This window comes from Mauremys reevesii, linkage group 1, assembly GCF_016161935.1.
Source record: "Mauremys reevesii isolate NIE-2019 linkage group 1, ASM1616193v1, whole genome shotgun sequence".
Taxonomy (NCBI): domain Eukaryota; kingdom Metazoa; phylum Chordata; order Testudines; family Geoemydidae; genus Mauremys; species Mauremys reevesii.
In genome coordinates this window covers 169,871,636-169,887,060 of record NC_052623.1, presented here as the reverse complement: position 1 = coordinate 169,887,060, position 15,425 = coordinate 169,871,636, and the positions used below count along the sequence as shown (strand labels likewise).

The following is a 15,425-nucleotide window of genomic DNA, read 5'->3' as shown; positions in this document are numbered from 1 at the left end:
TTAAGATGGGTAGGATCCAAGAGATATTGATATTTGTGTTAATTCTCTCTAAATTAAGAGATGTGAACTACTGTACTAGCCTATATCTAATACATTGCGCTGTGTCCTTTACATGGTTAATAGCTAACGATAATGATGAACAAAGTAAAGGCCATTAGAACAGCACTCATTAAAAGACTTAATTTCTGATAAGGAAAAACATCCCTTTTTGATGACAGATTAAAAAAAAGAAAAGGAAGAGAGACACAGTCATCTTGGGGATCAGCCTGAGCTGTAGCCTGCGGCTCGTTTTCATGTTCTCCTCTCAACAAGTATAAAATTTGCTTGGAATAATTTTTATTTATTTTTTCAGATGTAGTAACACAGATTACTCCTTGGGCTTATACAATACCCATGGAGTATAGCAAATCTTGTCGTGTTAATATACTACCTAGCCACATAGTAAACCATTTCAATTAACCATACCCTAGTTCTACTAATATCAATATACTGTGAAGAAATGGCAAAGTATGTTTAAGGATAATTCTAGCCTATTCTTCTAAGCAGCATATTCTAACCACTCCTTTGTTGTCAGGTTAAGGATTGCTCTACCTGTTTTGCTCTTTTCCCCCTTCCTCCTGAATCCAAGTCTAACTCAGAAGTGTTCCTTTTGCCGTCTCTAACCCCATCGTTTCCTGCCTCTCTCTCTCATCCTCATCCTCTCTTTTGGCTCTTTTCCACCAGCCAATAACTACACACTTTGTCCTCCTGTCTGGAAAAAAGTTTAAAAAAAAACCCAACTACTTGCCTCTCTAACCACTGTCCCATTCTCCTCCTCTTCATCTCCAACCCCCTTTGCACAATGTCCAAACCCAATCTCTTCTTTAGCTCTACTCCAATTTCCTCCTGATCTCACTTCAGGCTAGTTTCTGCCCTGTTTACAACAACAACACGGCCTTGCCCAAAGGCATAATGATCCCCTTGCTAAGCCAAAGGGCCAGTTCTCTATTTTTATCATTTTGATCTCTGCTGCCTTTATCACAGGACACTAGACTTGATGGACCACTGGTCTGATCCAATATGGCAAGTCCTATGTGCCTACAATCACTCTCTACGCCATCATTTCCAATCCTCCCCACATTTCCACAGCTGTGTTCTTCTGCCTCGCTGACTACTACTTTGGTGGCTCCTCTCCCTATTAATCCCTCTATACCATCTCTTTAGGCAAATGTGTCCACTCCTAAGGCTTCAACTGACACATATGCCTCTAGGCAGAGAATTCCCAAATCCACCTTCTGTTCCTCTGCCCTAGGGTGCATCTCTCACTACCCATCTATCAGCCATCCCCTCCTAAATGTCCCACTACCACAGTCCAATTTCTCCCAAAAAGAACTTATCTTTCCTTCCAACCCTTCTCCGCCTCCTTAGTTCCTACTTATCTTACATTCTAATATAGCATCTATAAGCACTATACACATTGCTATACACTATACAGATTAAGGAGCATAAAATCCTAGAACAAAAACCAAAAAAACCAGCACTTCCCTCTCTCAATGTTCTTCCAGGGAAGATCAGCAGGATAGAGCATGGGGAGGGCTTCTGTTCATTAATTCTGAGGAAGGCTTAAGATGGGAGAGTGATAACTCAGCAGCTTTGAGCATTGGCCTGCTAAACCCAGGGTTGTGAGTTCAATCCTTAAGGGGGGCCATATAGGGATCTAGGGCAAAAATCTGTCTATGGATTAGTCCTGCTTTGAGCAGGGCATTGGACTACATGACCTCCTGAGGTCCCTTCCAACCCTGATATTCTATGATACTGAAGATGTCTTTTATACCTTGATTTGATCACCACCAGGCTTAGGTACAGCCTCAGTTCTTAAGCAGAGAGTTCCACAGCCTGGGTCCTGCCCCTAGAAACACTCTGCTCCCAGTATGTGATGTCAAATCATAACCCGCTTGCCCATTTCCCAGTAGTTCTTTGGGAGAGGGACTTTCATTTACTATGTGTTTGCACATTTGCACAGTGGGGCTCAAAGCTGACATTTCTAAGTGCTACCAAAACGTGTTAAATAATAATGTCAATCTCTTCTCTGGCTTATTGTCTGTTATGACATCAAACTGAGATGCCTCATCTTCATTGACAAAGCTCTACACATCAACACCATTGTGATAGGCATTTCATAGATACCTAGGATTACTAAACTAAATGCAACTTTTTAAAGCATTGAAATAACTTATCTAGGAATGTGGTGACTTCTCCATCAGTTGAAGTCTTTCAACCAAAGATGGATTTCTTTCTAAAAGAAATGCTCTATCAAGCTTCACCAAAAGTTATGGGCTTGATGCAAGAATTATTGGAGAAGGTTCCATGGCCTGTTTTATGCAGGAGGTCAAACTTGGTCATAATGGCCCCTTCTGGCCTTACAGTCCAAGAATATATTATCTGATAGAGAATTAATCTCTGCTCCCATTTCCATCCTACTCCTCCCTATGCTGTTCCCAATTATCTCTCGTTATTGCTTCCTTTGCCTCCAGCTACTGTCCTTGGTTGCAAGCCTTCTGTCATGCTGTTCCCTATATCTGTTACAGTCTCTCTCTTCCTGCCCACCACACAATTTTTCACTCCTCCTTCAACCCCACTACTTGCATGAACTTCTCTAGATCCTCCCTTTTTTAAACTGTTGTCATTTGTCTTGTCTAGGGGAGACAGTCAGCTACTCAAGGCAGAGACTATCTCAGAGTACCGTGTAGATCTATGGAGCTAGGTTCATGCTTCATCATTTTGTATTGCCCACTGGAATAACTAACACAAAAGACACTTCAGATACAATGAAACCCCGCTATAACACGATGATCGGGGTCCAAAAAATTAGATCGCGCTAAATGCGGGGTCGCAGTATAGCGGGGTTTACCATTTCAAGCTGGTCAGTTTCAAGCCGGTCGATTTCTCTTGGGCAGAAAACTACTTTCATCTGCGAACTGCCCACAGCAGTAACTGAAAGTGTGCAGCTCCAGCAGCGGGGGCTCTCAGCCATGCAGCAAGAGAGGGAAACACTTGGGGAGAGCAGGGGAGATGTGCCAGGGGCAGAGGAAAAGCGAGGAGCAGCTGGGGAGGAGAACGGCTCTTCTCACCAAAAGGGTAAGCAGGGGTAGGCGGGAAGAGGCAGTGTGAAAGGCACATTCCATTTTTTGTTTTTTTTTTCTTCGGGGGCGCTCCAGTCTCTTTTTTTCTTTTTTGTGCTTCAGCAGCGCTCTGGCGTTTTTTGTTGGTTTTTTTTCCTCTTTTGCGCTTCCGCGGTGCTCCGGCCACTTTATTTATTTATTTTGTGCTTCCATGGCGCTCTGGCGGTTTTTTCTTTTTCTTTTCTTTTTTGCGCTTCCGCGGCGCTCCAGCCGCTTTTTTTTTTTTTTTTGGCCTGGGGCGGCTGGAGCCACCTTACAGTCGCGTTATAGCCGAATTAGCATTATTGCGGGGCGCATTATAGCGAGGTTTCCCTGTAATATTATTGCACCATATTACTGCCCCAATTTTATAGTGATGTACTATCAGTACGGACCATTATAAGCACATTCATAAAGCTGGATACACAAATTAAAAACAAAAGAATTAAAAAAACGGGATGAAGCATAGTCCGTTGATTGGGCTCTGGACTGGGTGGCAGTAGATCTAAGTTCTACTCCCAGCTCTGGCACTAGTCAACCATGTGAGTGGGGAGAAGGATAGCTCAGTGGTTTGAACATTAGCCTGCTAAACCCAGGGTTGAGAGTTCAATCCTTAAGTGGGGCCACTTAGGGATCTGGGGCAAAATCAGTACTTAGTCCTGCTAGTGAAGGCAGGGGGCTGGAGTTGATGACCTTTCAGGGTCCCTTCCAGTTCTAGGAGATAGGTATATCTCCATGTATTAAGCAAGTCTTTTCACCTCTGTGTCTCAGTTTCCCCTTAACCAAAATTGTTTCCCTATTAAAATAGGAATGTTACAAGTCTTCCTTTGCAAAGTACTGTGAGATCGACAGATGAAAACCACTATGTAACAAGGAAGTGTTATACATCTTAGGATTTTATACCACCACCCATCAGCGTAGTATCTAAGCACCTTCTACATAATATCAATAGAGAAGGCCCTAGTAGACTTCAGGGAGTCTGAGATACTTCTCTTTTTTGGGGTCATAACTCAGCTTGGCACAAGATTTTGGAGATTTTTTGTTCTATTATACCCTTATTAAAAATAGGCTGTCAAAACGCCCCAATTTAAACCATATCTTCTAATGGACTGATAAAAAGAGAGCTATCACATGGTACTTGCTCACAGAAGGTGAAATTTCACATCAGCACAAGGGCCAGGCACCTTTTAAATCCTAAGGGTACATGTGCTTTGTTCTAGCCCTGGCCACATGGATGATTTCATTAAAATCTATACAAAAAGGAGAGTTATTCAGTTAGTTCCAGCATGAGAGAGATGATTTTTAACTTGATAATCCAGCTGTCAGGGGGATTCTGAAGTGCCACTCCTACACCTAGCAGAACTAATTTGTTTGCATCTCATTTTAGAAAAAATGTATAAGAGTTCCTTTTCCAATGGATGCAGAGTGCTCAAAGTTTGAGACTGTTACATATTTTTAAACATCCTCTTGCTCCTTGTTGACTTGGCCAGCCCAAAGGACCCAGAAGGAGAAATAAATTTTAAAAAATAAAAGCTAAAGTTAAAAATTTACTATTATTTCTCTTCGATTTTTTTTAAGCTGTATTCTTCTTAAAGTCTCTTTTTAAAGGACAACCTACCTACACAAGGAGATTTTTCAAAGTAAAGCACGTTTTTGTTCAGAGTTTGGATACAAATGCCTGACACTACATAATTTATACTTTAAAAAACAAAAACCAACATGCAATGTCAAAAATATTGATCCTTAACCAGCCACTTTAGGGTCTGTTTCTGTAACCACTTATGTATGTGAATAACCGCATAAACTTACTCACATGCATAAATATTTCTATAATATGCAGTGTGTGTGTGTGTGTGTGTGTGTGTTTGGTTTTTAAACAAAACACATTTCACAACTGCCCTGACAATAAAAGAGAAGTAGTGAAGACATTAAAACTCTGTGGGAAACAATGGGGAAGTGAACTTGAGTGTCCTTTATTTTAAAATGAGATTACCTAATATTCTGAGTCCACGTACAAATTGTTTTTAAAATCCAATATTAAAATAGACCAGGTCCAAAAACTATAAAGCCTCCCAAACTCGGATGTGCCTCCACATCTTCCTATCCACTAAATCCTTCTTTCTCTCCCCACCCCTTACCTCAAGAAAGCCTGGAAGAATAGATAAGCCATGCAATATGACCCAAAGATCACCAAATCTGTGATTTAGCATACCAGGGAATGGTATGTGTAAAGCCATTTCATTCCTGAGACAAGGACTCACTTAAGAGTAATTCTTCCCACAGGGACTAAGTCTGCCCGCATTGGGAGTTCTGTCCTTTACCTTTAAGGGAGCAGGACTGGGCACTTAGTAATAATGAGTTCTTCTGAAATATTTTAATACAGATTCCAGATCCTGCACACATTTATGCATGCGCTTGATAAAAGAAAGTTGGATCAGGATAATTTTTCCTCCATTCAGTCAACACACAAATTCATAGATGCCAAGGCCAGAAGGGACCATTGTGTTAATCTAGTCTGACCTCCTGTGTAACACAGGCCATAGAACTTCCCCCATAATAATTCATAGGGCATATTTTTTAGAAAAGCATCCAATCTTGATTTACAAATTGCCACTGGTGTGACAGCTGCTGGAATAGTGTGTCCAGTTCTGGGGTCCACAATTCAAAAAGGATGCTGATAAATTGGAGAGGGTTCAGAGAAGAGCAAGGAAAATGATTCACGGATTAGACAACATGCCTTATAATGATAGATTCAAGGAGCTCAATCTATTTACAGCCAAGTACCTACATGGGGAACAAATATGTAATAATTTAATAGATCTTCAGTCTAGCAGACAAAGGTATAAACATGATGCAATGGTTAGAAGTTGAAGCTAGACAAATTCAGACTGGAAATGAGATGTAAATTTTTAACGAGAGTAATTAACCATTGGAACAGTTTACCAAGGGTTATGGTAGATTCTCCTCTTTTGGCAATTTTTAAATCAAGACTGGATATTTTTCTAAAAGATATACTCAGGGAATTATTTTAGGAAGTAAAGCACAGTTTGAAAATTAACTTAGTTGTTTATGATATTAGCTCAAAAGCCAAGGAAGTGAATATTGTAGTTCCACAGAAATCAATTTTTCTTTATTATCGGTTATGTGCCTGAGACATTCAGTTCAGCTTAGGGGTTTTAAAATTCTTTATTGTTCTCTAACTTATTGTTCCACTGTTTCCATAGGAGTTTGATTTTTTTTTTCCTTTGAAACCAGCTAGAAAGGATATTTCATTAGATACATATCATGGAAGACAAAGTGAAACATACCATATATTAAACTCTATATACTGTACTTAAAGTATTTTACAAAGACTTGATAGGACTTTCATAACAAAATTCATGATACAATAATATTAGCCCTCTCAGTTACAATCAAGTGTAGCAATCATATGCCTATAAGGCTGAACTCATTCAAGAAAGAAGGTAAGTACAGAAAATAATATTACAGGATCAGTGGTTCCTTTATTGACAGATGATGTGGCCAAAACATTCATTTTGTACTTAGTTCATAATACCACATGGATACCAAATGTAATTAGAATGACCTCTGGTCAAGAAGCCTCCTATTGTGTTGTCTAAGATGATTTCCTGTAGCTTTAGTTTAATGCAGCAGTCGGCAACCTTTCAGAAGTGGTGTGCTGAGTCTTCATTTATTCACTCTAATTTAAGGTTTCATATACCAGTAATAATTTTAATGTTTTTTTTAGAAGGTCTCTTTCTATAAGTCTAAAATATGTAACTAAACTATTGTTGTATGTAAGGTAAGTAAGGTTTTTAAAATGTTTATGAAGCTTCATTTAAAATTAAATTAAAATGCAGAGTCCCCCAGACTGGTGGCCAGGACCCAGGCAGTGTGAGTGCCACTGAAAATCAGTTCGCGTGCCACCTTCGGCACACGTGCCATAGGTTGCCTACCCCTGGTTTAATGTGCTCTCTCTGACTGTCAAAGGAAACAAGGGCACAATCTGCCTTGCCTTGCCATTTGTGTTATTTTACATCTGTGCAAAGGGAGTACAAAGTGGTTGCAAAATAGCACCAAATCAGAATTCCTCTCACTTACAGTGGTCACTTTTCACTCACTTCGCACAGGTGTAAGTGATGACACAAGAATGCAAGGCAGCAGCCTTCATGTCCAGAATCTTCTTCCATCTCCAATGGGAAGTCTACTCCAAATATCCCCATCAGACAGCCTCTCAGACTCATTATGTGATTGGTAGAGAAGTAATTCCCCTCTTACCCTCTCCAATCTCAAACCTTAGCTTTGCTGAACATTGATTCACAACTTTGGTCTTTCACTATATTTGTCTACCAGCAATTTAATTTTTGCCATATCAAGAATAAAAGTGAGTACTTTGATTAGGAAGCAACTTTTTTTGTGGTTCAATTATAACAAAAAACAACAGACAATATCCTCTCATCAGGAAGATAATCACAGTACATTTTTGTCTATCAGGCAGTGGATAAATGTCCAAATTCCTGGTCTTCCCTTCCCCATAACCCTCGTTTATTTTTATTAAGATTTTGAAGTAATTACACACACACACACACTCACTCTCCTTCAAACTACAAACTACAGGAACTGAACATTAAATCAGAGAGAAGGGAAGTGGGTTTTCAAAAAGTCTATCAAGTCCTGCTAGAAACATCCATGCAAATGAACAGAAGAAAGATAAATCAGTGTAACAAAATAAAATATTAGTTTTGTTTTACTTCCATTTTGGGGCCTAGTCCCCTCAAATCCTACTGAAATGAATGTATTAAGAATATTTCAACTCAATTTTTTTTTTTAATTGTGCATATTGTAAGACATGCTCCATTTCACAACTGCAATGCTTTGGCTTTTGTTGCTCCTTTTTGCTCCCACTTTCCTCCTGTTTGCATGGCACCCTTGTAGGACTGGATTGCATTTTTACACTGCAATGTGTAAGCGGTGGGGCTTGTATGGAAGAAACCACACCTCAGAGCATCTGATTCCTTCCTTAATTCTTCCTCAGTACTGGCTCTTTCAAGCAGATTACAATGCACATGCAGGGCTGGTCTACACAGGGAACTCACATCAGCATACCTACGTGTCTCAGGAGCATGAAAAATCCACACCCCCAAGTCACATAACTAAGCCAACCTATACCACGGTGTAGACAGTGCTAGGTTGATGAAAATTCTTCCATCAACCCAGTTACGACTTCTCAGGGAGGTGGTGGATTATCTGTGCTGATGGGAGAACCCTTCCTGTCAGTATAGGTGGTGTCTACGCTGAAGCACTAGAGCTGCAACTGCGCTGCTGTAGCGATTTAAGTGTAGACATACCCGTATCCTCCCACTCCCTAAACTTCTCTAGACAGTGCTCTGGGAATAGAGCCAAGATCCCATTATGTGACTGCTGTTCACCCCACTGTGGTAGGGAGAATAGCAGCTACGTAGCGTCTTTTTATCCTTTCACACTCAAGATCTAGGCAGACTGCACAGGGGCGTGGAAGTGAGAGTCTAAGTCCTCCTAATATACCTGCACAGCCGTGTAGGCCAGGTTGCCGTCAACGAATGTGTTGCAGTATGTTCATTTAGTCAGGAACTCTGTCTTCATATCCATCTGTAAAGTACCTAGGATAATGCTGGCCCTTCATTAACAATAGGCACCCAGCACCACACAGAAGGTGCTCGGGATTGCACCCCTAAGGGGATACAGGGGTTAGCTGTTATTTATCTCTGACCATGTGTTTCCAGAGTGTGGATCTGCACACCACAACCTGCCCACCGCTGGACCTTCGCACTGGGCATGCAGTTATGGCACCAAAAGAAATTTTTTTAAAAGTGTCCCAGTTAGGGTGACCAGATGTCCTGATTTTATAGGGACTAGTCTGACATCTGGGGCTTTGTCTTATATAGGTACCTATTACCGCCCACCCCCGTCCTGATTTTTCACACTTGCTGTCTGGTCACCCTAGTGATGCATCTGAAGAAGTGGGTTTTTTTACCCACAAGAGCTTATGCCCAAATAAATTTGTTAGTCTTTAAGGGGCCACCGGCCTCCTCGTTATTTTGGTAGATACAGACTAACATGGCTACCCCTCTGATACTTGAAAGAATCTAGTTGTATTCCCAAGTAGAGAAGTATTTGTAATATTCCTTGAAGAAACTGTAATCACAATGAATATCATTAGGACAATTAACAATCACTTAAGTGTTATACATATTCATTACCATCCTCTTTTATGCAGATGGTATATACTGTATATAGTAATGATGCCATAGCAGAAATCAAAATTACAGACAGCTTTTGACTCCTTACAGAAAATTTTTCCAAAACAACTTGTTCTGAATTCAGTAATAAATGTTATATTGTTTGGAACTAAAAGCAGATGATGTATACAGTCAAACTTCCGAAAACTGAACACATATGGCAGGATTGCTCTGGAGAATGAACTATTAGAATTTTTTTAACTATTTAACTTAATGCAAATTTTCCATCTGATTATCATTTTTCTACAACATGTATAAAAGTGAATCAAAGTATGACATTTCATTATGTTATTAGTGGCTCCTCTTGTTTTTTACATTAACCAACAATCTAGAACTTCTGATCCAGAAATACATACCTCTGTGATATCATTTTTAAGCAACGTACAAAATTGTGTTTACAGTAACTCCTCACTTAAAGTCATCCCGGTTAACGCGGTTTCATTGTTACGTTGCTGATCAATTAGGGAATATGCTCATTTAAAGTTGTGCAATGCTCCCTTACAACGTTGTTTGGCAGCTGCCTGCTTTGTCCACTGCTTGCAGAAAGAGCAGCCTGGTGGAATTAGCTGGTGGGGGGATTGTAACCAGGGTGGACCGGCAGCCCCCCCATCATCTCCCCCCTCCCCTAAGTTCCCTGTGCAGCAGCTGCCCAGCAGGCTATCAGTTGCAGCTGTCCCTCCCCCCACTGCCATGTGCTGCTCCTGCCCTCTGCCTTGGAGCTGCTCCCGGAGATGCCTGCTTGCTGAGGGGGGTGGGGAGAGCAAGGGGGGCTAATGTCAGAGAGAGAGAGAGAGAGTGTGTGTGTGTATAGTCTTTTGTCATTTACATTAATTCTTATGGGGAAATTGGATTCGCTTAACATCGTTTCGCTTAAAGTCACATTTTTCAGGAACAACTACAATGTTAAGTAAGGAGTTACTGTACTTCTTTGGAGGTCACGTCTCTATTTAGGAGGGAGGGACAGATAGAGAATTTTATGTTACATAAGAACATTTTTAGTCATGCGGGCAAAGCCAGGAGTAAACAAATCTCATGCTTCAAGGTGCAATCTGATCACAAGTCAGGAAGGAAACCTTAAACTATGTAGAGTATTGCACATTTTTTTCCCTTCCTCTACACATAACAAGTAGTGGTCATTGCTGAGTGTAGGATTTCAGCCTCAAAGGAGCAATGATATGATCAATAATGGAAAATTGTATATTTCTACATTTTAGATACACCAAGGAAGGCACACATTTATTGTTCCCTTGTATCACCTGAAGACTACTCAGTGGTCAGTGTGAAATGAGTTAGTGGTCTCAGGGTTTGATACAAAGCCCACTGAAGTCAATGAAGAGACGCATATTGATTTCAGATGGCTTTGGATTAGGTTCTTAATGCAGTTCCTGCTAGGCAGCTCTCTAAATCAGGAAATCCACCCGCACAATTGGCACCAGCTGATACTATTATCGGCCATATCAGTAAAGCATACAGAGATTGAACTACATGTCATGCATCTGACAAAGTGGGTATTCACCCATGAAAGCTCATGCTCCAATACGTTTGTTAGTCTATAAGGTGCCACAGAACTCTTCGCCGCTTTTACAGATCCAGACTAACACGGCTACCCCACTGAGAGATTGAACTGTCCTTTTAGGCTAGGTCTACCATCAGAAACACATTATGTTACAAAATGTGTTGGCCACATGCTTTAACATGATGTTAAATAAAACTTGGTACCTACCATATCTCAGTAAGATTTTTTTTTTTTTTAAACAGGACTATTCTTGTCCATGCTAAGGGCAAAATCATGTTTAAACATAATACTAGTTGATGCATTTTCTCAGTACAAACAAGCACTTGCTGCAGGATAAAGTGTCCTACCAAAAACAGGAGTTATGGCATATAGGCAAGATAGTGTGGGGAAGCTTGCATTGCGCATACTGAATACATTCTGGAGATAAAGAAAGAACTTAATTTGTAGTGCTTTCACTGTCATCTTTTATAACAACTTTTTTTTTAATGAAAATTAATTAAAATTAGAATATGTCATAAATTGGTAACCTTTTCACTATAGGGCTGAAAACTACTCCTGTGGTAGGAAGTTATAAACAAATCAACTTATGATGTGATGCCAGATAATTTAAAAGACATTTGCTTAAATTCATTAGTTATATTACAAGGAAAAACAATCCAAGGAAAAGTACTGTAAAAGTATCTAAACTCCAAGGCGGGAAAGGAACTGTTAAAGTGGAACAAAAGGACATAACTGAGATGAAATCAACAGAGGAAAATATAGGCTGAATATTAGGAGAAAAAAACAACAGTGAAATCTATTAGGCTATGAAATAGCTTCCAAAAGGAAGCAATTAAAATCAACTGTAAAGGGAAATGCTGCAATGCCAAAGGATGAATTAGTGACCTAATAAGTCTTTTGCATCTCTTATTTCTGGAGCTCTTTGGAAAAGGAAGGACTTGGGGTTTTTTTAAATGGAGATGGGGAAGAGAGAATGGCCACACATGAAAGATACCTTAAATAGTCTCTATAAACCAAAGTCTGTTAATAGGCACAAAATGAACATAATGAAGACCATACATACCTATTCTGCACGAAAGGAAAGACCTTAATTGATCATCCTGTCTTGCAATCATATAGTGTGCTGCTCCAGGTAACAGATGCAGAAGGTCCAACAGCAACAATTATGTAGATAACATCAAATACAGCATGGCTTATCAAGGCAATACATGTCTCTCAAGATCAGGTGCTCATCAAGCAGATGACTGTTCAGACAGGAAGCTGTAAATGAAATCATACACATGGATACACAGCAAACACATTTTGGATTCACAAGCATTTTTTTTTTTTTTTTTTAACATGTAAGCATCGGAGGAATCTCTCATGGCTCAAACAACCATACACTATTCACAGAATCAATTTTACTTACAGTTCAGTAAACCTTATTTTATTCAATTATTTGAAAGAAACTGTAGGCTTTAACTTATTAGAGAGGCTGCACTGTAACATCCTGGGGTTCAAAGATGCTCTGCCACATTTCAAGATTTTTGGCAATGAATTTGGGCTATTATTAGAAATATCTGGTTGCTAGGGAAGACTCTTGTAATGACACACACTACCCACGAAGCAGAATTTGCTTTGCAAATTAGAAGGGAAAAAATCAAGATGGGGAAGGATCATAAAGGTATCCATCATAAGGATAGTTACATAAGATGAATACAGACACATTTCGGTTGTTCCAACTGTAGGTATGGTGTATGATACCGAAGCATGTGCACTTCAACGTATGCAAAATTAATATCTAAATCAGGAGCTATGAAATAAATACATCAGGGATCTAAATTAAAAGGCAGAAAAAGTGCATTTTTAATATATAAAGAAAATTGCTAGTTTCACTAAAAAACAAGAAATATTACATAATACTGAAAATTACTTAGGATTTGACTCAACAACCAGATGAGCTTTTATGCGAAGTATGTAGGCGTGTTTTAACTCAGTGTGCCTACATCGAAGTACATATCCAGGCCTAATCCCCATGGAATTAGAATGCCTCACAAATATTAATGCACATATCCACACACCGGTCCCCCATGCTAGTAAACCTATCTTACAGAAGAGAGCCAGTAAGTGACTTGCCCAAAGTCACACAGGAAGTTCGTTGCAGAGCTAGGAAGTGATACCACGTCTGAAATCTCAGTCCAATCCCCTAACCATAAGAGCATGTTCCCTGCTTGTAGTCCCCTGGGAGCTCCATAGAAAGGCACCCTTTTGGGAATTACCATTCTATAATTAACATTTTAAAGTATTAATTTACACACACCCATTTACACATCTGGAAGTTGTGTGTATTTCATAGAGAAATCACAATTTTCTTTACATTTTTCCCCCCAAATACTGAACTTTCATCTAAAAATTTGCTTTTTGAGAGAGTTAATAGAACAAAGATGGTGAAGAAAGCCTAGAAGAGTAACTTCTGATGTGGTTTTGTCCTACTTCACTAAAAAAGTCTATTGATGCTATTAATACTTCAAAAAAAAAAAATTCACCAGCTTCAGCCAAAGCAAAGGGTACAGTAGTACTATGGGTCTTTCAGTGTCATTTCTTCCGGTCAGCACTGTATCTAAGAAAAAGGGATAGTAAGAAAGCATGCATATCAAATTTAGTAAACTGTCAAGCTATTCTTTGTAGGCTGAATGCTTTGCATGGCATAAAGAAGATGCTGTAATTAAAAGAATAGCTCCCTTCTGACTGAGAAAGTTTAATTATGCTTTTCAACTGTTGGGAATGAGAGACTCTGATGACAGAGATACTTCTCCATAGTCACATGAATTACGCCTACACCTCTACCCCGATATAACGCAACCCAATATAACATGAATTTGGATATAATGTGGTATAGCAGCGCTCCGGGGGGTGGGGCTGCGCACTCCAGTGGATCAAAGCAAGTTCGATATAACACAGTTTCACCTATAACGCAGTAAGATTTTTTGGCTCCCGAGGACAGCGTTATATCGGGGTAGAGGTGTAGTAAGATTTAATGAAACTTAAGTAGATTCATCGGTAATAAATAATGTCACTAAAATAAGTGTTCAAAAAAAACTTATACTTAATATATTCTTTTCTTATTATTAAACTTATGAAATAAAAAGTTTCAGTCCAAGAGAGAATCTAACGTTGCAGAGATCACAAATAGGGTGAAATGCATTCAACAAATAAATTTACTGGCATCAACTGGCTCCATTCCTGGCAATCCCAGCAGAGGAGTACAGAGACTCAACTACTGCTTTCACAGATGAGGGTGATTAACACTGGTCAGACTGGAAGCCCACATTGCTTACATGAAACAGCTGGGAGCCCTCTCGCAAAGTACTCTCTCTCAACTGCTTCAGAGTATGGCTACACTTGAGAGTTGCAGCGCTGGTCATACAGCTGTGTAGGGAAAGCGCTGGTACACTCACAGCTACCAGCGCTGCAGTGTGGCCACATTTGCAGCGCTGTTGGGAGTGATGCATTATGGGCAGCTATCCCAGCGTTCAAGTGGCAGCAACGTGCTTTTCAAAACAGGGGGGTGGGGTGGAGTGTGACAGGGACCAGGGGAGAGACAGTGAGTAGATTTTTGGAGCCGACACTGTATCAGCTCCCTGCCTTGCAAAAGCAGAAAATTTTCCCAACCCCTCATTTACCCTTAACTGCAAACAGCCTTCAGACCAGATAAGCAGCTGCTCCAAGGACTCCCTTTCTCCACCCTGCCCCCGCTGTTTCTATCCTCAAGCAAACACTCATCCCCCTGCCTGCCTCATTCACAGCAAGGTAGTGGGTTTATCTCATTTGATTGTTCAGTCAGTTACAGATTGATCACGGCAAACAGGAGCTGTGTTTGTTTTTTAGATAAGCAGCTCCCGGAGCCCTGAGTTCACAACAAAACAAAAAGAGGCAGCATAACAAAACAAAAGGGAGTAATTTAGTTAAAAGCATTCTGGGATATCTCCTAATACCCTGGAGGCCAATAACAGTGCTGGTGTGTGGCCACACTTTACGAGCAGCGCTGTAGCACCAGCGTTGCAATCGTTATACTCCAAGCAGACCCAAGTGTACAGCCAGCACTGCAGCCAAGGAGTTGCAGCGCTGGATGTGCCCTGCAGGTGTGGACAGTTACTAATTGCAGCGCTGGAAAGCCTCCACCAGCGCTGCAACTCTCAAGTGTAGCCATACTTTCAGTCTCTTCGCCGGCCCAATGACTATCCATTGTCATTTATAGCATTTATTTTGACATTACCAAAACATTTTGATTTGTTTCAAACTAAAAATTTTCCTCAGCTTTTCAATTCACTGAAAAATTGCAAAAAGTATCACTAAACCAAAAAAATCCATCATTCACCTAACTCTACTTAGGAGCGGCTTTCATTGAGACTTAGGCACTTAAGAGCCCACACATCATTTGCAGGATGGCAGTTCTAACATTCTTTTAAATCAATTTGTTCTATTAAAATTTGAAGTAATATATCAAATTTA

At 40.1% G+C, this 15,425-nt stretch overlaps 1 protein-coding gene across 4 annotated transcripts in view; it reads right to left on the bottom strand.

Moving 5' to 3' along the window:
- TIAM1 (TIAM Rac1 associated GEF 1) overlaps window positions 1-15,425 on the bottom strand; it is a 267,398-nt gene that overhangs the window by 188,482 nt on the left and 63,491 nt on the right. For all 4 annotated transcript variants that reach the window (XM_039520731.1, XM_039520734.1, XM_039520732.1 and 1 more), the window contains one exon: window positions 11,998-12,194. The gene's annotated coding sequence lies outside the window, so the exon portion shown is untranslated. The remainder of the gene's footprint in view (window positions 1-11,997; window positions 12,195-15,425) is intronic.